The 23,696-nt window shown below is 47.7% G+C and overlaps 1 long non-coding RNA gene across 3 annotated transcripts in view; it reads right to left on the bottom strand.

Moving 5' to 3' along the window:
- The window catches only part of LOC146863164 (uncharacterized), a 223,267-nt gene extending 199,910 nt beyond the window's left edge, over window positions 1-23,357 (bottom strand). For all 3 annotated transcript variants that reach the window (XR_014978564.1, XR_014978563.1, XR_014978565.1), the window contains exons 1-2: window positions 23,148-23,357; window positions 8,224-8,296 (exon numbers count right to left, since the gene is read on the bottom strand). This is a non-coding gene — a long non-coding RNA (uncharacterized LOC146863164). The remainder of the gene's footprint in view (window positions 1-8,223; window positions 8,297-23,147) is intronic.
- Between the last annotated feature and the right edge of the window lie 339 nt (window positions 23,358-23,696).

The raw sequence follows: 23,696 nt of genomic DNA, 5'->3' as shown, positions 1-23,696 counted from the left end.
GCACAAGGCCCTACTGATGTTGGTTGCATGAATATTACGCCATATCGAGTTACACTAAAGGCAGGAGTGGTACTACCACGAATGCGACAATACAAGTTACCACCAGATGCTGTAGTGGCTTTACTGCAAATCATTGACGAGCTCATTGCCCAAGGAGTGGTTGTGGAAACAGACTCCAATGTATGTAATTCCCCGATAATTCCGATTCTTAAACGAACAGATCCAAAGGCCCCGCCAGTATATCGATTGGTTATTGATCTGCGCGAATTGAACAAATGCATTGTGCCACAATTTCCTGTGGTCCCAGATATCTCGTCATTACTGACAGCTATTGATTCCAGAGCCACGTTCTTTACTGTAATTGATCTCAAGAATGCCTTTTTCAGCGTCCCAATAGATCCGGAAAGCCAATACCTGTTCGGATTTAGTTTAAATGGACACGCCTTTAAATTCACACGCGCACCTCAAGGATTTACAGAAAGCCCCAGCATCTATAGCCAAGCACTGAAACGAGAACTCGACAGTATCCACATGCCAGTCAACACTGCCCTGCTTCAATATGTCGATGATCTGCTGATCACCGACAGAAGCGAACCGGAATGTGAAAAAGCCTCACTGACGGTTTTACAATTTCTGGCCGGAAAGGGGCACAAGGTGTCCCCTTCCAAGCTGCAATTCTGTGTCCAGCGAGTTGTTTACCTTGGTCACTCGCTGTCCAAGGAGGGAAGGCAGCTTACACCAGATCGCATCCAGCTAATTGCTAATATGCCAATACCCAAGACACAAAAGGAGGTGTGGGCTTTCATAGGCCTTACTTCATATTGTAGGCAGTGGATCCCTCAGTATGCATTTCTAGCAAAACCACTCATTCAATTGACAACACAGGAGGCAGCTACATCGACTGTTCTCCCTTGGACTCAGGAACATGCACAAGCTTTTGAAAGCCTAAAGAAAGCCTTATGCCAAGCACCTGTTCTAGCAACACCATGTTACAATAAACAGTTTACACTCTTTGTTACAGAACGCGAAGGTACTGCCTTGTCAGTACTCACACAGGAACAAGCAGGATCACACAAACCATGTGCTTATTTTTCTAGTACATTAGATCCCGTAGCTCAGGCTTTGCCTGCGTGCCTAAAATCAGTGGCAGCAACAGCTTTGGCAATCAGACAAAGCGATGCCATAGTGTTAGGACATCCATTGACAGTACAAGTACCACATGCAGTAGAGGTTCTTGTGAACCGCACACAAACACAACACTTGACTATAGCACGACTTACTGGTTACGAATTAACATTGTTTCAGCCACATATAGAAATCAGACGTTGTAGTACATTGAATCCTGCCACACTGTTACCTATAAATGGAACAGACCCACTAGCTCACGATTGTATTGAAGTTATTACAATCACGACGAAACCCAGACAAGACTTGACAGATGTCCCATTGTCAGACCCAGACCTGACGTTGTATGTAGATGGTTCATGTATGAGAACAGGTACAGGAGAGTTAGTGGCCGCTTATGCAGTCACAACAGACACTGAAATCATTGAAACAAATTGCATAAATACCTTGTCCGCTCAAGCAGCAGAGCTCATCGCTCTGACACAAGCCTGTATTCAAGCCGCAAATAAAAAAGTCAACATATACACTGATTCACGTTATGCATTCGGAGTTGTACATGACTTCGGCGTGCTGTGGCGAGAGAGAGGTTATTTAACTTCTCACGGTGCCCACATTCAGCACGGACCCCTCATTCATGCCTTACTAGATGCAATACATCTACCCACTGCAATATCAATTATGAAATGTAAAGCTCATACGAAAGTTACTGATATCATTTCTCAAGGCAATGATCTAGCTGACAAAACAGCTAAACAGACTGCTCAAACTCAAACATCCGACATGACAAAGACAATAGTCCCGACGCCAACACATTGTCTGACGGTTAAGGATCCCGCTCTTGACGTAATTGACATACAGACACATGCTACACCAGACGAAATAAGGAAATGGACTGAATTAGGAGGGATCCAAACGGATCAAGGATGGATGACGAAGGAAAAATCTGTGTGGTTCCTTCCTGATTCAATGGTCCAAGTTATAATTAATACTGTACATAGTCCAGCACATCTAGGAGAAAAAGCTATGCTAGACAGCATTCAACACATTTGGTTCAACAAACATTTACGAGCAGCAGCTAAACAAAAAGTTCGTACCTGTATGATCTGTTGTCAGTTTAACCCAGGAAAAAGCATTCCCGTAGAACAGGGTGGATTTCAGCCTCCTGATCACCCTTTTGAAGTCCTCCAGATGGATTATATCCAGATGGAACGATGTCGAGGATTCAAATATGTTCTCGTAGTTGTCTGTGCTCTTTCCCGTTGGACAGAGGCATACCCGGTTTCAGATTACACTGCCCCGACTACTGCCAAACAGTTAGTACGAGAATTCTTCCCACGGTACGGTTTACCACGTGTTGTCTACTCAGATAACGGCCAGCCGTTTTCATCCGAACTAATGAAACACGTTTCACTTTTGTTAGGCTATCAGTGGAAATTTCACTGTGTCCGACACCCCGAGGCAGCAGGTCTCGTGGAAAGACATAATCAGACCCTGAAAATTAGATTGTCCAAAATATGCAGAGAGAAAGGTGTCGACTGGGTAGTAGCCTTACCCGTTGCACTCTTTTACATGAGAATGGTAGCACACTCTCGAACAGGGCTATCCCCTTATGAGGTGATCTTCGGTAGACCACCAAATATGTGGGGGACGCCTATACCACGCAAAATAACTGATATTGACTGTAATATGCTGACAGATTACTTGGCTTCCTTGATGTCTGCACTACAATCTTGTCGTTCACAGGTAGCTGCAGCTTTTCCCGACAACACCGAGGTGAAACCACATGACGTAATTCCAGGGGATTTAGTTCTAGTGAGGAACTTTGATCGGAAGTCCCAACTGAATCCTAGGTGGAAGTCGCCTCAGCTCGTACTGCTAACGACGAGGACAGCCGTGAAGATCGAAGGTCGAAAAGGCTGGATACATTCAAGTCATATCAAGAAATTTCATGGACTACCGTCAGATGTAAATGACACACCTTGCGTGTCTTCACCGATTGACTCTAAACTTCCTTTGGTTGAACTGAATAGCCGTGAACTATACAAACTAAAACTCAGGTCTAACCAGTCAGGCAATTTGATTGTTTAAGTCCTCTCCAAGGTGAATCGGTCGAATTTGTCTCTGACATGTATCCCTTGGACCTGTATAGAGAAAGAAACAGAAGGATAAAACTGAAACGACATGCGTACTGTAAATCACTGCGTAGTCATTGCACAGTGACGTTATTAATTTTGTTTTTCTTAAGTCTTTTAATAATAACTGCAAGTATATTGTTGCACATATATTATCCTATTTCTAGACATGTTTACAATGTTACTGCTGAACATTCTTTTAGTGAATTACCTCCGCATGAGTTGTCTTATAGATTTGCGCTGCGCAATAACACGTTTATTAGTATGTTACATCATTCCCATCAGGTTAGCAATGCTACAAATTGTTGGATATGTGGCCGACTTCCTCCCTATCAGAATTATAAAGGAATTCTACCTCTCTTTCCATACCCGTTCACACACAACGGCTCCTGTGGAGCATGGTTTAGTTTAATTAATTCCCTAGATTCGAATTCTGCAGTTTATCAAGACAACTGGGTATGGGGAAATTTGAACTTAGTTTTACTTAAAGTCTGCTACCCTAACAAGGAGGGACTTCCCAAAAGAACAGGAACTGATCTAGAAAATGAAGTGTATGGATTAGGTAATTTTACGCTTAATCTTATGATCCTAAATGTCGAATCCGAAGCTACTCCAATTTTGCCCGCTATGTCAATATTTCCAGTAAAAGGTGAATTATGTGTAAGAAAGAATGGTTCCATACATATGGGCCATAGTAGATGCACCACTGTAATAGAATTTAGTGATCAAGGCAAGTCTACATTTAGAGCTTCCCGCCATTCCTATTTCATATGTGGTCAGACGGCATATGTACGTTTGCCTCTAGATTGGGATGGTACCTGCTACATCGGATTCCTTTTGCCACCTGTTTTCCTAGCTCCTCCTGATTATCACAGAAATATTCATTTAGTACACAATAGAGAAAGGAGAGATCTCCCAATAGTCGATTACACTGAAACAGCATGGGAAAAATACACAGATTTCAATAAAGGTCTTTTTCCCTATATAGGTACCGTTACTAATAGTAAGCTGATACGTAGATTAACTAGAACCCTTGAAGCAGTAGTGAACGAAACTATTTCCGCCTTAGGCAATTTAACAGAAGAGCAGTCTGCTATGCGGATTGTTGTGCTTCAAAATCGTCTTGTCCTTGACGTCATCTTGGCCGATAGGGGCGGAGCCTGTAGGGTCATCGGATCAAGTTGTTGCATTTTCATACCAGAAAATTCGCCATCTGTATATAAAGCCATAACTCGCCTTCATAAGATTGTAAGCCAGATACACCAGAATCCAGGCACCTGGACTTGGTCCGGTTGGTTTTGGAGTGTATTATCTACCTTTGGATGGAAGGTCCTATCCTTCCTAGGTATTGGCTTTCTCATACTATTCAGTTGCTGTCTATGTCTACAATGTGGACCAGCGATCTGTGGTCTGTGTGCCACATCGTGTATTCCACCACCAAGATCTCATTCATCACGGAAGAAGAAAGAAGAACAAATGATGCTATATGAACAGATCAACGGATTGATGAAGATTGATATCTCTTGACGGGCAAGTAGGGGACAAGGAGGGAATGTGGAAAATTGGATTTTTCTGATCAGTTATGTCCCCTATCTTGGACCCCAACGGTTTCATGTATGAATCACAAGTACATGTATGTTCCCTCCAGTTCCAGTTATGAAGACGCAAACACATGTGCGTCCACCGTCAACATGTCCTTTTTCAGATCCGCCATGAATGGGCCGGACATTCCATCCCTAAGTATGAAAGGCCACCAGCTTTATATGGTTCACTTATGCCATTTTACAGTCCAGGCAAGTAGGCCCTGATTCTGTCATCAAGCTTTTCTTGCCTTCTGCCTCTGAAAGCTCCAGTCTGAGCCTGCATCTGTGACCATGAACTATGTCTCATTCCCTGCGCGGCTCATGGTGCCTGACATCAGCCTGTTGCCTGCCAAAAACTGTATTTCACCTTCGAAATTATCTGCTCCGCTCCCTGCCCAATGCATTCCTGTCTAGTAGTTAGGTAAACATTCTTCCAGCTACCGAGCAAAAGGCCCGGCTTCTCTGTCTTTATGCAAGTAATTCATAGCCCTATTATTATGGAAGATTTCTGCCCTCGCATCTAGTGTAGACACTTAGACGCTTGTACACGCACTAACAGTCAGTATAGTCAGTATAGAATAAGATTCTACTCTAAGAGACCTCTCTTTTGGATAACATAGTTCTTTAAACATAGGATGTTAGATATGATTTGGGATTAGGTTGACTTGACCCTCCAGACTTCTGTCGCCACATGTAGAGCTAAATGTCAAGTCCCCTTCACCCCCTAGTTGCACGTCAATCATACGTCATGCTGCTGCGCGCGCATTTCTGCCAAGTATTTCTGCTGACATTGCGAAATTCTTTCATGGAACCACCCTAGTATGACATCATACCTGATGACGTTCTTTAGTTACACCCAGTTACGCCCACTTTTGCTACGCATGTATGTTTTATCTTTACTATCAATTGTTACGCCTCCTGCATTTACTTCACTGTAATGCCTATTGTATAAAAGTGATTACTTATCAATAAAGTATGTACTTCACTTCCTGAACCTCCGTGGTGATGGAACTTGGAGTCCACGATTCGAATCGTCCATTGGAATAAAGCCCATTCCGAACCTCTAATACCACGGATTTTGCCTCTTATTTTACTGAGCTATTTTTATTATTTTTCTGTATCAAATTAAGTCCCGGTAATTAAATTATTTACCACAAGAGGAAGGCTGCCAGACACTGCAAAATACGCATGTCAATTTGGCCGGCTGTCTTGTGATGGCCAGCATGATATGAGCACTTTACAGGTCTCCTCCCAACTCTCTTAGACTACTGGGTGGAGATCAAGCACAGGCCTACAGGGCCTGATGGAGCATCTAGCCTGCCAGCTCATGCAATCCTGGCGCTGTTCTAATGAGTAGCGCCAGTATTGCTTAGGAAAGGTTGCACTTTGAATCGAGCTCATAGCCACAGACAAGACACAGAGGATGCAGCCTGGGTAAGCACGTTTATTTTATTTTACTGTAATGCATGCCAGTGTGTTTATTTTGCATGCTTGTTTTATTTTGTGTTTTGGGCAGCGGTGGGGCACTTGACTCTACCCACCACTGTCATATGTTACAAGCTGCCCCTGGGCTCGAATACCCCTTTGGCGAGGGATCAATGAACAGGATCTGCTGCTGCAGAGTGCAGAGACAAATGCAGTGGGAGAAGCCGAAAAGCCAATCCAACTGGCGATGCACCTCATACATATAGGTGAGCAGGTTGGTCCTGGTCTCCTCCTGGTTCTAAGAGCAGTTTTTGGCCAAAAATGTTTCAAGTCCTCAGTTTTGGGTTTAAGCCATCTGGGCACATTAAGCACCACAACCAAGGGCCCAGGACTGGTGGGACACCACTTGGGGGGTACTCACTCCGGTTGGGTCCGTGTGAAGGTTCAAGATGGTGGGAGAATTTGTGACCCTGTGGCTCTGAGGGAGGGATCTGAAGAGTGGATCTGAGGGTTTGATTTGTATACCATGTTCCCTTCCCTCCGGAAGGTCGGAGAAGCTTCTAGAATTTCTTTTGAAGTGCATAAAACCTCTTGACTCCCCTGCCTTGGCTTCAAGCTGGGTGCAGTGACAATATGGTGGTGATAAGTCCTTTGTGTGAATGCAGGGCACAGCCGAATCAGCTGCAAGTGGGGCTGTGCTCAGCTCCACCCTCTATCCTGCCAGCAGATGGCCAATTCAGGCACACCTAATCCTCCTATTGTGACACTGTCTGGGAGAAACTCAAAAAGTCTAACTCTCAGTTACACTCTGTCATGTGTCCCAAGACTGGCTGCAGACAAAAAAAGGGCAGGAAAAGGCCAACTTTCTAAAAATGGATTTTTCAAAATTGTAATAAAAATAAGACTTTACCATTAAAGAGAATTTCTCATTATAATGTCATAGACACCAACCAAACATGAACTTGCTACCTCACCCTAATCAAAAGCTAGCACTATTAAATGTAATAAGGCAAACCCTATGTTATCCTTTGGACAGGCAGGTGTCACAGAAGTGAAAAACAAATTTAGGAGTTTTTCACTACCAGGATGGCAAAACTTAAAAGTGCATGTCCAACATGTTAATTACCATGCACCCTGCCCTATGGGCTACCTAGGGCTACCCTAAGGGTGCCGTATTTACAATAAAAGGGGAGGTTAAGGCTTGGCAAGTGGGATATATTGCCAAGTCGAATTGGCAGTTTAAAACTCTAACCAGGCTGCAATGGCAGATCTGGGACATGTTTTAAGGTGCTACTTAAGTGGATGGTACAATCAGTGCTGGAGGCCGAATAGTAGCATTTAATTTGCAGACCTTTGGTATATGGTATACCACTCTACATGGTACTTAAATATGCCAATCAGGCATAAACCAGTTTAACCATGTTTCGGGGAGAGAGCACAAACACTTTAGCAAAGTGCACAGTGTCCTAGAGCCAACAAAAACTAATTCAGCAAAAAGTGGAGGGGGAAAAGATAGAAAGGTTTGGGGGTGACCCTTCGAGGACCAACAAACCCTTTGTTATCATGACAACCACAAAAACATAGTGAAAAATACTAGATGCATGAAAAATTCATCAACAGATCCCATTCAACACAACTAAAACATCATCTAACTATTTCTCAGTAGACTGGACTACTGACACAGTCCATAAGTGGGTCTGTCCCAAAATTCCTTCACCCCACAAGCTCCTAAATTTCTCAATCAGAACTTCATACAATATATATACCTGTTCTTCTACCTCACCATGTTGCATAACTCATAATGTGCCTTCATTTGGAGGGTGCCAACCTTCTTGGACTTCAGTGGGAACACCTGTGCCGCTACCTTCCTGACCATCTAAACAAGTATTTGCAATGCAATTGGTCTTGGATTTGTGAAAGTTAGAGCTGTTGGTGTCGAAAATAACAATGTTTTTTACCTTTCGTTTTTTTGTTTGTAGTGGAGTGATGATATTTGCATAGCGCTGTTGCCATTTGTATGACCTCGCCTCGCTGTAGAATCAGAAAATGGGAAATAGGTTATGAGGAGAGGAGGCAAGAGTAATATGCTAGCTGAAAAAAAAATACACATTAAACCATTCTAAGTCCCTGTGGGAAGCAGTGACTTAACTTGCGCCTTGCATTTCATGAATACTCTATAGAAAGTTTTCACAAATAACTCTGTTGTACTGTGATTAAAACAGAAATAAAGCAAAGGAGAAAAGCAATACAGAAATTGCTATGAAAAATATCTCTTCAATTAATACAGTTGGAATTTTAAACACAAAGCAAAGGTGAGAATTAATACAGAAATTGTTATGAAAAATATCTCTTCAATTAATACAGTTGGAATTTTAAAAAACACGAGTGGTGGCTCCTTCACTAAGGCGGAGGAGTGTTGCCCCACTGCTTTGCAGCAGTGAAATAAAGGAAACATAAAATGATAAGAACTCAAGGTTATTATCATTTTATGTTTTCCTGCTGTGGCAGGTTTGCGGGCGGGGCTTATACTACTGCTGGAGTGTTCTCAAACATTTAGGATTTTGTACTCTGTCCTGTTCAGGCAGAGATGGTACTCCTGTTAGCTGATTAATTGCATTGAATACCATTTTTTACATACTTCATTTAAATGCCTTAGGTTACTTGTTTGCTTAAACAAATAATGAAATTGCATAGGATTTATTATAATATCTTTTAATACTAGATCTTTGCGTTGTCCCCTCTATGATAATACATCAATGGCAAGTCCAGGTAATAATGATTTGTAATAGATGGGCCTCTGATGAAAGCCGACAACACACCTGGTGTCTATATCTTCCTTGCGTTCTGTTCTGCTGCCCACGCTAACATAGGAGCTGCACCTTGCTAGTAAAAAGGCCTGTCACTCATGCTATCTGCTCTTTGTCTCTGCTATTTTATCTATGTTTTGTGTAGACGACTTGCATGGACTTTAGTGCTGGATTCTGAAAATCACCAAGGGGGTAATTTAGATCCCATTAGATTGTCCGCAAATGTTTTCAGGTGGTGGAGTCCTTTTTGGATGTCCTCCCCATAGCAAACAACCTGCGTTATTGTTAGTAGTCTGTCGGCAATGGTCTATTTCTGATAAAAGTGCTCCCACGAACATGGGGGGATATCTTTTTGGATCTCTTGTCATTCTGTTCTTTTTTTTCAGACATAATTCAAACAAGCAATGGCACTTTATTTATTTATTTATATAACACCTGAATCGACCCCCGAAGGGGTATCTCGGCGCTTTGGACAGGCAACATGGGTGTAGTGCTTCTACAGCAGAATCAAAGACAGAATAGAGTGGTCTTGAACAGCTTCCTTTGTAGGTGGTCAGGACACTAACAAGCTGAATGTTTTCTGCAGTTGAGTCTTGGGCACTGTTTCTGCCTTGCAAAGCCAGACCCTTGAAGGGAATATATGCATTAGAGGGACTACCTTAAATAGGGTGGTCATCCTAATCAATGAAAGTTGCCAGTCCTATGGGGAATGTGACATCGCCTTTGATTGTTGGTGATGCTGGCTGAGGCTCCACCAGTGGTAAGTCTGCGGTCTCCACAATTCTAATTGAAGTGGGGGAATCGCAAACTGAAAGGGTCAGAGAATTACTGAGAACCATCCCAGCAAGGTATTCATGGCTACATTGTCTACATATATGTTTATCATATCCAGAACCATTTGCTAACCCCAGATGATCTTCCATTGGTCTGAGATGAAGTTCAAAGGCAGATGCCTGGCACACTGTTTGTGGACCAAAAGGTATGTGAGCATCCTAGATCATCGTACACTTTGAACATAGTAATTGGCAATATATTATTTTATATGTTGGTCATTAGCAGCCAGGGCAGTAACATGTATTGGCAGTATGTGGCCTACCACATTCTGCAATCTCTGAAGATGATAGGCAATGCAGACGGAAAACCTAAGGTAGATGATGTTAGTCTAGCCCTAGTACGATGTTGTGAACGGATCTCTTAGACAGCTTTCTGGGGACTGCGATGTTGCAGTACCCAGAAGCCATAATATCACAGTAGTCTGCAACCGTGAGGTCCCACCTTAAGCCTGCAGGTGCAGGCAAGGAATAACAATTACCTTGGGCAGGTTTTACTGGCGCTTTCCTGCTAGTTGATACTGCTGGGTGCTGCTGAATGTCTTCCCAAGGGCTTTACTCCAAAATAGCAATTGCTTGCCTGAAAGTTTGCAGGTGGGCTTTAAAGTGGCTTTGCTAATGGTCCGGTGCTGGGTTTTCTTTTCCCTTTTCAATATGGCTGTTTCTTTCTTTAGTTTCTATTGTGTTTCTCAGTCCATCATGGGGATTGTCACGTGGGCCTTTCATAATTTCCTGTTTCTCCATATTTGAGTGTTCAGGTTTGGTTGGAGAGTGTGCCACAATGCAACATTGTTCCTTCTGCAGTTTTCGTTCTTGCCATCTGCCGATTCCTGATTCTTGTGCTAGTAGGTGATTATTCTGGAAGCCTTTCCTGCTCTTTGGAATTCTCTACGTGCCCTTTGAAGGTGATCATCATATATGGAGTTTTTTCTGTTCCTATGGCTTTTTGCTCATGAGACTCTGACAAGCTTTTCTTGAGCATTTGTTCGACTTGTGTGATTTCATTGTGACTCCAGGAAGTAGTCACCCGCCCCTCAGACAGTCCAAGTTCCGGCTCCGGAACCTAACTCAGCATCCAGCTTTGATTATAACAGTAATGCTTTTGAATAGCAAAGGTATGGGCAAAACAGGGAAATGTTAAGACTCTTTTTGAATCTAATGGCAGAGGTGGCTCCTCCATTTGAGCAGAGGAGCATCATCCCACAAGTGCCAGAGCTGAAAAATAAAATGGTAATAAAGTTTATTTATTACCATTTTGTTTTTCAGTAACCTATCCAGAACTAAATGTCAGGACAGGGCAGGGCCAGTGCTGCTGAGTGGCAGCAGCAGGGAGCTTTGCACTTTAAAAGGCGCATGTCTCCTTGGCTAGCTGTCTTGGGACAGCCAGCCAGACATGCGCATTTTAAAGTTCTTTAACCTATCTGTCTTAGACAGCTAGGTTCGATAAATGGCAGGCCTACAGTGCTCTTAGGAGCGCTGAGAGAGCCTGCTCTATCCAATCCCGGTACTGCTCTCATGCTGTGAGAGCAGTGCCAGGATTGGGTAGTGCAGTTTCCTGCATCAGAGCTTCCTGAAGACACCTGAGGGTGAAGGACATCGTGCTGGAAGCTACCAAGGTAACTCTTTTTTTTTGTGCCTGCCCCACCAGCCTCACCACACTTGGTACATGCCAGCTGCCACTGAACACAACCCATTATGTTTAGCAACACGTGAAATAAGTGAGCCACTCTGCGAATATGTCATATAGCAGAGTGATTTGTATGTATTCACAAATACGTATGAATCCTAAAGAAAATGCCCCTCCTAGCTGTAGAGCAAAAGCTCCAACCATGGAAAAATGTAAATGCCTAAAATAAAAAACGTGTGGAGGTGATGATTTCAGGCCCCTCACCCCAACCCAGAGTGAGAACCCAGAAGATGAGCTAAAAACGAGAGCATGTGGTGCTGAGAAATTTGGTGGTGGTCCAATCATCCTAGGACCACAACAGGTGAAGATATGGGCAAGGCCCTGCAAAGCATTACGGGTCAAGTCTCTGTGGTGAAGTGAATTTTATAGCATCAGCTCTCCTGCTCTGCTGGGGAGAGTGTGGAGAGGTTGTTCTTTGTTTTTTCCCTATTTTGCTACGGCTTTGCGCCTCGGTTTTCATTTTCTTTGGGGTGTTTCAAAAATATTAAAGCAAGAAAGGATCGCTCCTTTAAGTGATTTGCCCAGAATTACATGATGTTGAGCCAGCACCTCTCCAAGGTCGGCAATGTTGGCCGTTATGCCACATTCTTTCCCCTATAAAAACGTATAAAACACAAATCCTGGGAAATCTAATGAAAAGAGCAGAAGCATAGAAAGAGCCTACCAAAATGTACAAGCAGTGTTGTGAGGGTGAAGTACCACAGGCTGTCACTAGGTGTCCCTTGGCACCTCTTTTGGCCGGATATAGTAGTGCACCTTGCAACATGGTTAGGGAAAGGATATGGCTCAGTGTTGAGAGCTGCCGACTGGGAAGGTGGGGATCCGTGTTTGCTTTCGGCTCAACTTTGAGCAGCATCGATACATGCGCTATATAAATAAAAGCGACAAATTTAAAATAACTTAAGAATTCAAAACAGCGATCTGGGGGTGGGAAAGCAGTGTCGTGCAAGGGGTTGGGGTAGACTGCATAAATTAATCAAATGCGCAAAACAGCAGTGGCCTCAGAGGGGTGGTGGGGGTCTGCGAGTGGTGTTGGTTGAGGGGGATGCATGGGAGACAAGAGACCAAAGCAGTGTTGTGGGAGGTGTGAGGGGAGGCAAGAAAATGAAACAAACGAAGTTTGATTACACAAGTATACAGAACAGTTAACCCCTTCGCTGCGGGGGTAATTTCCCAGTGGCGGGGGGAGGGGGGCCGCAGCAGGGGCGCTGTGCTCCTGACGAGCCCAGCTCGTCATGAGGCACAGTGGAGCTGTGCTCATGACGAGCTGAGCTCGTCACGACCCCGCCCACTGATTGATTCTCCCGCACAGGCGGGGAATCAATCGCGCGTGGGCGGGCCGCGGATGTTAGGACGAGCCCAGCTCCACTGTGCCTCATGACGAGCTGGGCTCGTCATGAGCACGGAAGCGGTTAACAAGAGGAGGGTCAACTAAAAAAAAAAAGAGTACTTTCTAAGTATAACCAACCCGAACAGTAAGAACGCATGTAAAAAGGCCAGCCCTCATGGGAGGATACAAAATTGCAAAAGGAGGGACTACTATATTCGCCAATTAAAAGCGAGCATTTCTAAAGGACAGCAAGAGCAAACAATGAACAGGGTGGGTGTTTTTCAAAGCTCATATCCTAGAACCAGCATGTCTCGAAGAGACCGAGCATGCGCTGCCTTGGTGAGACCTAAAAAATTAGTCTCCATTGATATCAGTGGGATCGTGCTCAAAATCCAGTCAATCTCACCTTAATTGGCGATTCAGGGGCTTCTAGGTACATTGGACTAACACCAAGGTAGCTGGATACGTGCCAAAATCAGGGTCTTATACAAGCTTGTGACACATTCAAAACAGTAAATGGTCCTACCCCAACTGCCTCACATCACAGCCTGCTGCGTTCCAACCCACAAGCTAGGTCTGCTTTCCATAATTTCCTGTGCTGCTTGTGGGTTCCATGAATTTTATTTAATAGGCCCTCTGCACTTGTACTCGCTACTCTCAGGGATTTGTGCAGCCATTCCTTCCCAAATTTTTTTTAAAGTATTTAAAGTCACCATATGTAAATCACATACATGCCAACAGACATGATTCAGGCGGGAGCCTGATTTGCAAGTAAAAATATCTTTACTTTACTCAACTAATATTTATTGTTTTATAATCGGGACCCAAATAATCATTGATTCATTTGCTCTTCTGTACGACTCAGTAGATGTGTACTTTAAAGTTCGCTTATCTTCATTAATGATAGCTAAACAATTGGCACAATTAAAGCATACTGCAGCTGATCACTTCGATGCAATATCAATCACTCTATCACCTAGTACTATGTTTTTTTTTTCTTTTGCATGACTTTTCAGCAGGGTGTGGTTGCTCAGTGGACAAATGCATTTACTCCAGAAATCTGTGGGTCACCTCATAGTCACAGATTTGAATTTAGGTGTATCTACTCACACCTTCATCTTTCAGAAGTTGATAGAATGAAAGCCATTGAATTTGGTAGGACAATTGCCAATATTTCAAAGCCAAGATGCTGCAAGAGCTAAATATGCTGCTTTGAAACGCACGTTTTGCTTCAGCTAGAAATATTAAGGGATGCTAAATTAATAAATGTCATATGAGATACTTTCAGCCAGTTATCGCTATTTATACAGCAGTAATTGCATGCTGGGAGTTTGAGGCACCTATCCCAATTTAAAATAGAAACTACAAGTCCCAGATTGAAACATTCTATTGATTAAAATGCCAGAACTGGCTCAATCTATCCACACAACATGAGGTTAATGTATGTCCCATTGGGGTTTTGGGCCGAGGGGGCAGCCGGAGCCTAGTTGGGCTTGTTGGGCTGGTGGTTGGGCTACTTTTGGGCTGGAGGCCATATAACCGGCCATGTTGTGTCACCAGCCACCATTTTGGTGGTTGTGACACGACAGCCGGCCTTGGGGCTTAGCTGTGCAAATTTGTCATAGCGGTGCAAATTTGGGCGCGGAGTTGTACTAGCGATTTTGTAGAGTGGCGTGCGTGGCATACTGGTGGTGATCGGATGGCGGGTTTGCAGGATCCCCGGGTCATGGATGTGCTTTGGTTGCTGGAGGGCGCGGGCCGCATGGACATGCTGCGGCCCGACGTCAAAGTGCGGCCCCCTAGGAGGGCGGCGAGCGGTGTCGGTTCTGGCTTGTGAGCCGCCGCGAGCAAGAAAATGGGTGAGTGCAGAGGCAGGGGGGTGCGGCCGCACTGGGGAAGCGAGTTCGAGGCGGGGCGGGACCTGGCGTCGCGGCCAACGTTGAGGTTCCAGGAGGGGGTGGGGGGCACCGAAGGTGCACGCAGGCGGGCGGGGCAGTCCCGAGGCCACAACAGGTGATAAGGAGCGCTGAGCGCTGGGCAGCGAAGGGCCCACCACCGCGAGGGTTGACAGCGGGTGGGCCACCCCAGTACTGATAGATAGTAAGCAGGAAGGGGAGGAGGCAGGGGGGGTCTTATCGGTGGGCAGGATCAGCAGGGGAGGTGGGCGGGGGGCACTGGGGCCCTCGCACAGACCGCCAGGGGGGCCATGGGTGGGGGGGCTGAGGGTGGGGTGAGGGGGAAGGGGGACAGCACGCGGGTGAAGGGATCACCTGGCAGATCCGGGGGGAGTTGAGAGGAGGGGGCAGAGAGAGCGGTCCCAGAGGATGCGCGTGGGGGGCCGAAGCAACTCTTAGAGGTGGGGGGATGGCTAGACAGGGTGCCGGAGGGCCTGCGCGCTCAGTGTTCAGAGACAGTGGGTTGGAGGCAGCCATGGGGGCGGTGGGAGGGGTGAGGGGGCCAGAGGGGGGGCACGGGCCGGTGGAGAGGTGCAGTGGGTATTGGAGTCTTTGAAGTGGAGCGATGGGGAGGAGGGGAAGGGGGCGTGGGGCATTCCTCCAGTGCGTTGGGGGCAGGCTGGGGGTGGGGGTTCCCATGGGAGGAGGTTTTGGGGAGTGGCGGTGCGGGGAGCAGGATTAACCCCGGCATGTCGGTCTCCACTTTTTTTTGGCAGGACAGTGTGGTGAGGTGCTCGGGAGAGTTTCATGCGGCTCCAACCCACCGAGAGGATGGGCCACCTCTGCCTTATGCGGGCGGCCGTGCTCCCACGAGGGACCTGACGGTAGCGGCATCCAGGAAGAGGGTAGACTTGGTCCCGGTGGCTTCACCCCGATGGGTCGATGCGGCCGCTGGGGGACAGGGTCACGGGTCCGATTCCAATGACGAGGACAACGAGGAGCGGCGAACAGGGCAGCGGAGAGATAGTGTAGATTTGGGGGACTTGCTACGCATGTGCAGGGAGCGGGCAGGCTTGAGCAGGCTGGAGCCCGCGGAGGGCGGCCCATGGCCAAGCCTGTTAGGAGGAGTCCGAAGAGGACAGCCCGTTACTGCTGGACTATGATGAAGAAAGTGCAGAAGAAGGGGAAATTGTTGAGCAGGGGTAGGCAGGGGGGGCTGCGACTAACACTATACCTAGTATTTTACAGAGCGTTGTGGTTCGGTTGAAAAAAGCAGACAGCGTGATGGCCCCACCTGCATGACTGGTTGGGCGACGGGATCCGGTGCGGATGCCGACCTTGACGCCAGGTAAGGTGCACACAGGGGGGGGCGAAGGCATGTGGTGTCCTGCAGGCTAGGGTTTCGGTGCGCACTGATGCAAGGGGGTGGGGGGAGGAGGGGGGAGTGCGATTGTGCAAAGGGACATATGTGAAGGACACGGGGGTGGGGCTGGAGTCGGGGAGTACATACGACACGAGTGGTGCGGTGCCGGCGGCAGAAGGGTCTGCGGGGGAGTCGGGGGGAGGGAAGGAGGAAGGAGGGATGCCCAAACAGGGTAAGGAGAGCCATGAAATCCCCGTAAAGAAGTTGCCATAAATGGGCATCACGAAACCCTTGGGGGCCAATTTGACGCTGGCGACCAAGGAGAAAATCTGGAAGGGCGAGTACGTGGATATTCTGAAGCTCCTTCATAGGGAGCTGACGGGGAAGGAGAGCTCCAAGGAAGAGGAGCTGGAGCTGGCCAAGAGGCCGAGAGTGCCGATGAATATCGAGAACTGGTCAGCGGGGTTTTTGATTTTTGCTAGTGTGTACTGCGAGAAATACCCTGACAGGTCCGTTGCACTGTTCATGTACATGGACGTGATCAGGCGGGCGCAGGTAACATACAGGGGATACGCCTGGTCCCATTATGATGAGGAGTTCAGGGCACGGCTGGCCTGGGACCCAGAGGCAAAGTGGGGGGAGATTGATGCGGACCTCTACCAGCAGACCATGGGGGGGCCAAATTCGGGAAGACGATTAACACGGCGAGCAGCATTCCGCTGGCACCACGCCCCTTTCCGAACCGCCCCACCCGTGGGGGAGGTGGGGCAGGCAGGAGCCACTGCAGGGGGGGTCAGTGGGCGCATGCTGGGATTTTAATAAAGGTAACTGCGCCCGCCAATTTTGCAAGTTCAGGCATGAATGCTCCAAATGCACAGGGCACCATCCCGTGGTGCAATGCTGGAGGGGGGCCAGAACCGGTGAGCACGGACAGCAGTCCACGCAGGCGGGACAGCAGCCAGGGGGTAGAGGGGCAGGGGAGGACAGGGACATATGGGCAAAGGCTCTTACTCTGGACCGGCTGGACACAATGTTGGCATTTTACCCTCGGACGAAGGACGCGGGACTGCTGGAGCGGGGTTTTCGGGAGGATTTCCGCCTGGGGTACGGGGGTCCGCAGGCTGCTAGGTGGGCCGAGAATTTGAAATCAGCCAAGACCCATGGCACAGTGGTGCGGGAAAAATTGGACAAAGAAGTACGGGAAGGACGTATGGCGGGCCCATTTCAGGATATCCCTATGCGGGACCTGATCATCTCTCCCGTTGGGGTGGTTCCGAAGAAGGAGCCCGGCCAATACCGGCTGATACAGCATTTGTCCTGGCTGGAGGGAGCGTCAGTGAATGATTTTATTGCAACCGAGTTTTCCTCCGTGTCTTACTCTTCCATGGATGTGGCGCGGCGGTTGGTTGCGACGGTGGGGACGGGTCTCTCGGTACACCCGGAGGATTATCACTTGTTGGGTATACAGTTTGATGGGTCAATTTTCGTGGACAAAGCATTGCCCATGGGGTGTTCCATATCCTGTGCTCTGTTTGAGCATTTCAGTACCTTTCTGAAGTGGGTTTTTTCGTGGCACACAGGCAAAGAGACGGTGATGCACTACCTGGATGACTTTTTCTTGGTGGGACTGCCCGGTTCAGCGGACTGCCAGCAGCAGCTGGACAGTTTTACAGAGCTCATGGGCTACCTGGGTGTGCCCCTGGCGCCAGAGAAAATGCAGGGACCCAGCACGGTGCTGTCATTTCTGGGTATCGAATTAGATTCGGTAGCCATGGAAGCCAAGGGGGCATGTTGCTGTTGATTGACACATTGCTAGCGAAACGGAAGGTGACACTACGAGAGATACAGGTCCTACTGGGGCACTTGAATTTCGCGTGCCGGGTGGTGCAGGCGGCTCGGCATGTCATTGTCGGGGTTGTCACTGCCGCATCACCATGTGCGCTTGTCGGCAGGCACGAAGGCGGATTTGCGCATGTGGAGAACATTTTTGGAACACTTTAATGGTATTCCAATGGCCCCCGCAGAAGACTGGGACTGGGACGTTACCATCTCCTTGGATGCGGGGGGGCTGGCGGTTTTGGGCTGTACTGGCAAGGGAAGTGGTGCGCCCAGGAATGGCCGTCACATTGGAAGAGCGGGGGGAGGAGCATAGCGTTTCTGGAATTTTTCCCGTTGGTGGTGGTGGTGTGGGCGTGGGCGTTGGGGCACAAGAGGGTGATTTTCAAGGTGGACAATATGTCGGTGGTGCAGGTCGTGAACAAGCAATCAGCCAGGGACACACAGGTTCTCAAGTTGTTGCGGGTGTTTGTGCTGCGCTGTTTGGAACATGATATACTGTTTCAAGCCAGACACGTGCCGGGGGTGGACAATGACATTGCGGACGCTTTGTCTCGTTCACATTGGCAGAGATTCCATGGCCTAGCCACGGAGGCGGACGAATACAAGACACCGGTGCCAGCAGGGATGTGGTCGGTAGGAGAGAAAGGGTCGTGCAACTGGTAAGAGGGTCGGTGGCCACATCAACCTGGAGGGCTTACGAGCAGGTGTGGCGGGAGTTCTTGGCGAGTGGTGTGATGCGGCATGCCAGCCCCTGGGAAAGGGGTGAACAGGTGGTACAATTCCTTCCGGCAATGATGGACAGGGGCCTGACCAAAATGTGACGATGGCAGGCAAGCTTTCGGCCATAGCTTTCATGGGGAGATTGTGGTGGGGGTACGCACCGTCAGCTGGCGAGCTGGGCGCGCGTTTAATGGAAGGCTGGGCACGGGAAAGGGGTAGTGGATCCCGGCTGTGGAGGCCCATCACTTTGTTATGTTATGTTATGCTATATGCATTTATTACGCGCACAGTTACTCGAGAGTATCCCAGCGCGAGTCTATAAAGGTACTATATTCAGCTTCAAACAAAAAGATAGGTTTTCAGTTTTTTTCTAAAAAACACTGGGTCCTGGATGGTGCGCATGGTCAACGGGAGAGAGTTCCAGGCAGTGGCTGTCTTTCATGTGAAAGAGCCACCCCCGGTCCTCTGCCGCTTAAAGCGGGAAACTTGAGCAAGATACAGAGAAGCGGAGAGCAATGCCCGTCCAGGTACATAAAAGGAAATCCGCCTTTGTAAATAAAGGGGCCCGCTTCCATGAAGTGCCCGATGGGCCAGAATCAGTAGCTTAAATCTTACCCTGGCAGCTACTGGTAACCAATGGTATAAACGGAGCTGGCTCTGTACACTGTCCCTAGATGACAGCCCCGATAGCAGTCTGGCAGCAGTATTCTGGACCACCTGTAATTTTTTTAACAGATAGACCGGAATGCCAGAAAAGAGGGACCTTTTGGAAATTCGGCAGCAGTGGCCGGGTTGCCATGTAGTATGGTCCGAGTTTATTCCGAGGAGGTATTGGAGGGGGGCGGAGCGACCAGCGGCCATAGATAAGGTGCGGAGGAAGATTAACAGAGATATGAGAAGTTTTTGCAGCAAGGAGGGTTTTGGTAGGATGGAACATCCAGAGCTGCGTTATGCGGCGGTCTACTTCTTTAGGGAAGACAGGGTCCATCTGTCCCGCTATGGTATGGAGTTATACATAGTGCAGGTGAAGGAGGTTTTGGACAGGGCGTTAGGCATCTGCAGATACCCGAAACGTCGGGAGTCCTAAGGGGGGTTTAGAAAAGCCTACGCCCAGAATTTTCTGAGTGGCGTTTTTTTCCTGGGTAATGGTGGGTACAGCGGTTTGCAGTTACTGTTTAGTGGTTGGGAAGGTCACTCTGGGAGCATGTAGGAAGGGGAAAGAGCATAGGGAGTGTACTTAGTTAGGTGAAGACAGGTTTAAAAGTTGCAAGTTGGGGGGTTTATAAATGTTTTGGAGGGGGGAACAATTTTAGGGGAGGTGGAGGGAGGTAAGGTAGGAGGATAATATTTAGCAAGGCTTAGTTTTGTACGGCACAGGCCAAGGAATATTTATGTGAAGTGCACCTGTTTTCAATAAAGCGCCTTTTCCACACCGACAAGCTAGTCTGTGGTCGGTGCTGCACCCCTCTCGGCCCAATAGGGCTTTGGGGGGGGCGGACGACCATCGGGAAGCCTGCCCGGGGGGGGGGTTTGGGTGGGGGGCAGCCGGAGCCCAGTTGGGCTTGTTGGGCTGCCCTGGGCTATTTTTGGGCTGGTTGGGCAGGTGGTTGGGCTACTTTTGGGCTAGGGGCCATATAACCGGCCATGTCGTGTCACCAGCCACCATTTTGGTGGTTGTGACACGGCAGCCGGCCTTGGGGCATAGCGGTGCAAATTTGTCCCACCCTCCCTCCCTATGAAGGGGTTTTTTTCTGTTATGGAGCTGCCGGAGGGTTCGTTGGGGTATGCATTTTCTGAGGTTTCTTCTCGGGGGTAGTTTTGTTGGGACCAGGTGCACTGGGGGGCATATGTAATTTGGTTGTCGCTGGAAACAGGTGCTGGTGAGCGCAGAATGTTTTGTGGGTGGTTTTTTCCTGGGTAATGGTGGGTACAGCGGTTTGCAGTTACTGTTTAGTGGTTGGGAAGGTCACTCTGGGAGCATGTAGGAAGGGGAAAGAGCATAGGGAGTGTACTTAGATAGGTGAAGACAGGTTTAAAAGTTGCAAGTTTGGGGGTTTATAAATGTTTTGGAGGGGGGAACAATTTTAGGGGAGGGGGAGGGAGGTGAGGTAGGAGGATAATATTTAGCGAGGCTTAGTTTTGTACGGCACAGGCCAAGGAATATTTATGTGAAGTGCACCTGTTTTCAATAAAGCAGCCTTTTCCACACCGACAAGCTAGTCTGTGGTCGGTGCTGCACCCCTCTCGGCCCAATAGGGCTTTGGGGGGGGGGGGGCGTACGACCATCGGGAAGCCTGCCCGGGGGGGTTTTGTGTGGGGGGGCAGCCGGAGCCCAGTTGGGCTTGTTGGGCTGCCCTGGGCTATTTTTGGGCTGGTTGGGCAGGTGGTTGGGCTACTTTTGGGCTAGAGGCCATATAACCGGCCATGTCGTGTCACCAGCCACCATTTTGGTGGTTGTGACACGACAGCCGGCCTTGGGGCATAGCGGTGCAAATTTGTCCCACCCTCCCTCCCTATGAAGGGGGTTTTTTCTGTTATGGAGCTGCCGGAGGGTTCTTTGGGGTATGCATTTTCTGAGGTTTCTTCTCAGGGTAGTTTTGTTGGGACCAGGTGCACTGGGGGGCATATGTAATTTGGTTGTCGCTGGAAACAGGTGCTGGTGTGGCGCAGAATGTTTTGTGGGTGTTTTTTTCCTGGGTAATGGTGGGTACAGCGGTTTGCAGTTACTGTTCATTGGTTGGGAAGGTCACTCTGGGAGCAGGTAGGAAGGGGAAAGAGCGTAGGGAGTGTACTTAGTTAGGTGAAGACAGGTTTAAAAGTTGCAAGTTTGGGGGTTTATAAATGTTTTGGAGGGGGGAACAATTTTAGGGGAGGGGGAGGGGGGTATGGTAGGAGGATAATATTTAGCGAGGCCTAAGTTTTGTATAGCACAGGACAAGGAATATTGATGTGAAGTGCACCTGAATTCAATAAAGCGACCTTTTCCACACCAACAAGCTAGTCTGTGCTGCACCCCTCTGGGCCCAAATCCCAGCTAGCTCTGTGAAGTTAGCTGAAAATACACGAACAGCGGTTGAAAGTCAACCATATTGGGTTACCATGTATGTAGCACGCCACTTTCCTATTGCTCAAGAGGCCCATATGACATGTGAACAGGTATGCAATGTCATGTTCCTTATGCCCTGCAGTCCGTATAAGGAGATGGGTCGTTCAAACTAAAACCCGCACCCCAAGACCGCCATAACTGCCTGGCAAAAAACACAATCGTTAACTTTAACCTGATATTAAACGCGCGCCCGACTCTCCCCCTGAAAAATGCATTCATCAGGCAGGAGAAAATGCAGATTTATTTTCCACGGGTCGCCGAACAGGGTATGAAATGGATGCAATTAAAATTGCAGTAAAACCCCGAATTTCAGGCTTGGGTTGCTCCGCGGCCTGCCCCTTTAAATCAGACCCGGCTCGAGCGCGGCACATTTATAATTCCGCCTCTTCGGCGGGAGAACGCTTCGGTGTGGGAGTGCCCTCTTTAATTACAACTTCACAGTAATAAGATGAGAAACGAGCGGGCAAGGAAGTGCTGGCGGAATGAGACATGATAAATCAGTTTGTCCAAGCAAGCACGTTTATGCCAAATCTATCACGGCCCTGGGCCCGGCGCTATCTTTCTTATTTCAATAAGGGAATCTCGGGGAGAAATTTTAATTGCATGCGATTAGGTGAAAGTCAATGTGCCATAATGAGCGCAGTGAAACCTGCATTTTTTCTTCTTTTATCTGCGCGCTATGAGTTCTCTAGGTTTAACACAAAATGATTTGCCCTTAAATTGCACTCTTTTTTTGCTCATTTGTTTGAAGGATGTAGATTTTAGACAATTTAAATGCCACCGGCTCCCGGCGCCTTTGCTTCATGATTGCACGATGGAAACGGAGGAAAAACACTCCCAATTTCAAATCGCCCGTTGTCAAGGGTGACTGAATGGCAGGCGGCAATTATATTATTTCAATGTAATTCATTTGGGGCGAATAGACCGGTTCAGAGAAGCCGGGGACGCGAGATTGGTGCTGCCGTTTGATTAATTTCCAAACTTTAAAGCCATTTTCAAACATGCAGTTGAAAAGAGGTGAGGCTGACATGTTTGTGATTTGAGACAGGGCGACTCTATAATTGAAGTCAACGATCTCCCAGGGAACATTACTGAATGTTTTTTTTGTGGTAGACTAGAATGTTCCCCAATTTGATCTGTTTGAAAATAGTCCACGGTGGTTTGTTTTCATTCTGAAGCATTTCTGCTGCTTTTAGCCAACTTTAATTGCACATTGCTTCTAAATATGCCATTATAGACAATAAAGTCACGAGGTAATATTTTAGAAGTTAATTCTAGTTACTTAGCAGCAATCTTCTTCCTTACCTGGAGTTCAGGTATTCCTCTCCAGGTTCAAGGTTTCCCAGCCACAAGGGGGCCGGCTTCAGACTTGGACCAGAGCTTCGTATGACAGGAAGTTAGTAGGTTTTTGGGGGCCTCCCGCTCCCAGCAGCGTTCAGAAAAAGAACTCTAAATACTTTTCTTTAGACCTAAGTCATAGAGAGACTGCTGCAAGGCGCTCCAGCACCCCTCTGGAGGCCGCGGCCTGGTTCAGCTCGCGCATGCTGAAGGCCTGACTTCCTTCTTATATCATCATTGTGCAGGAAAGGGAAGTCGGCCATCTTGGAGAGATGCAAAAGTAGTATGCAGAGTGTGTATTTTGACTTGGGAGTGTTCTGTCCACAGCAGTCAAGCTCACTAGTAATGACTGTGGCGCGGAAGACGGACGAGGAGGTAATGACTATATTTTTAAAGCAACGAAATGAAGCGTGTTAGCGCTTGTATTTCAATGATCTAATTTTATGTATGAACCTACAAGCGTTAGCATTCTCAGCATCACCAGCACTGTCTGAAAATCACCCTTAGGTCATGGGG

This window comes from Triturus cristatus, chromosome 2_2 (assembly GCF_964204655.1).
Source record: "Triturus cristatus chromosome 2_2, aTriCri1.1, whole genome shotgun sequence".
NCBI lineage: Eukaryota > Metazoa > Chordata > Amphibia > Caudata > Salamandridae > Triturus > Triturus cristatus.
The sequence above is the reverse complement of the archived record's forward strand: the minus strand, read 5'-3'. Positions and strand labels throughout refer to the sequence as shown.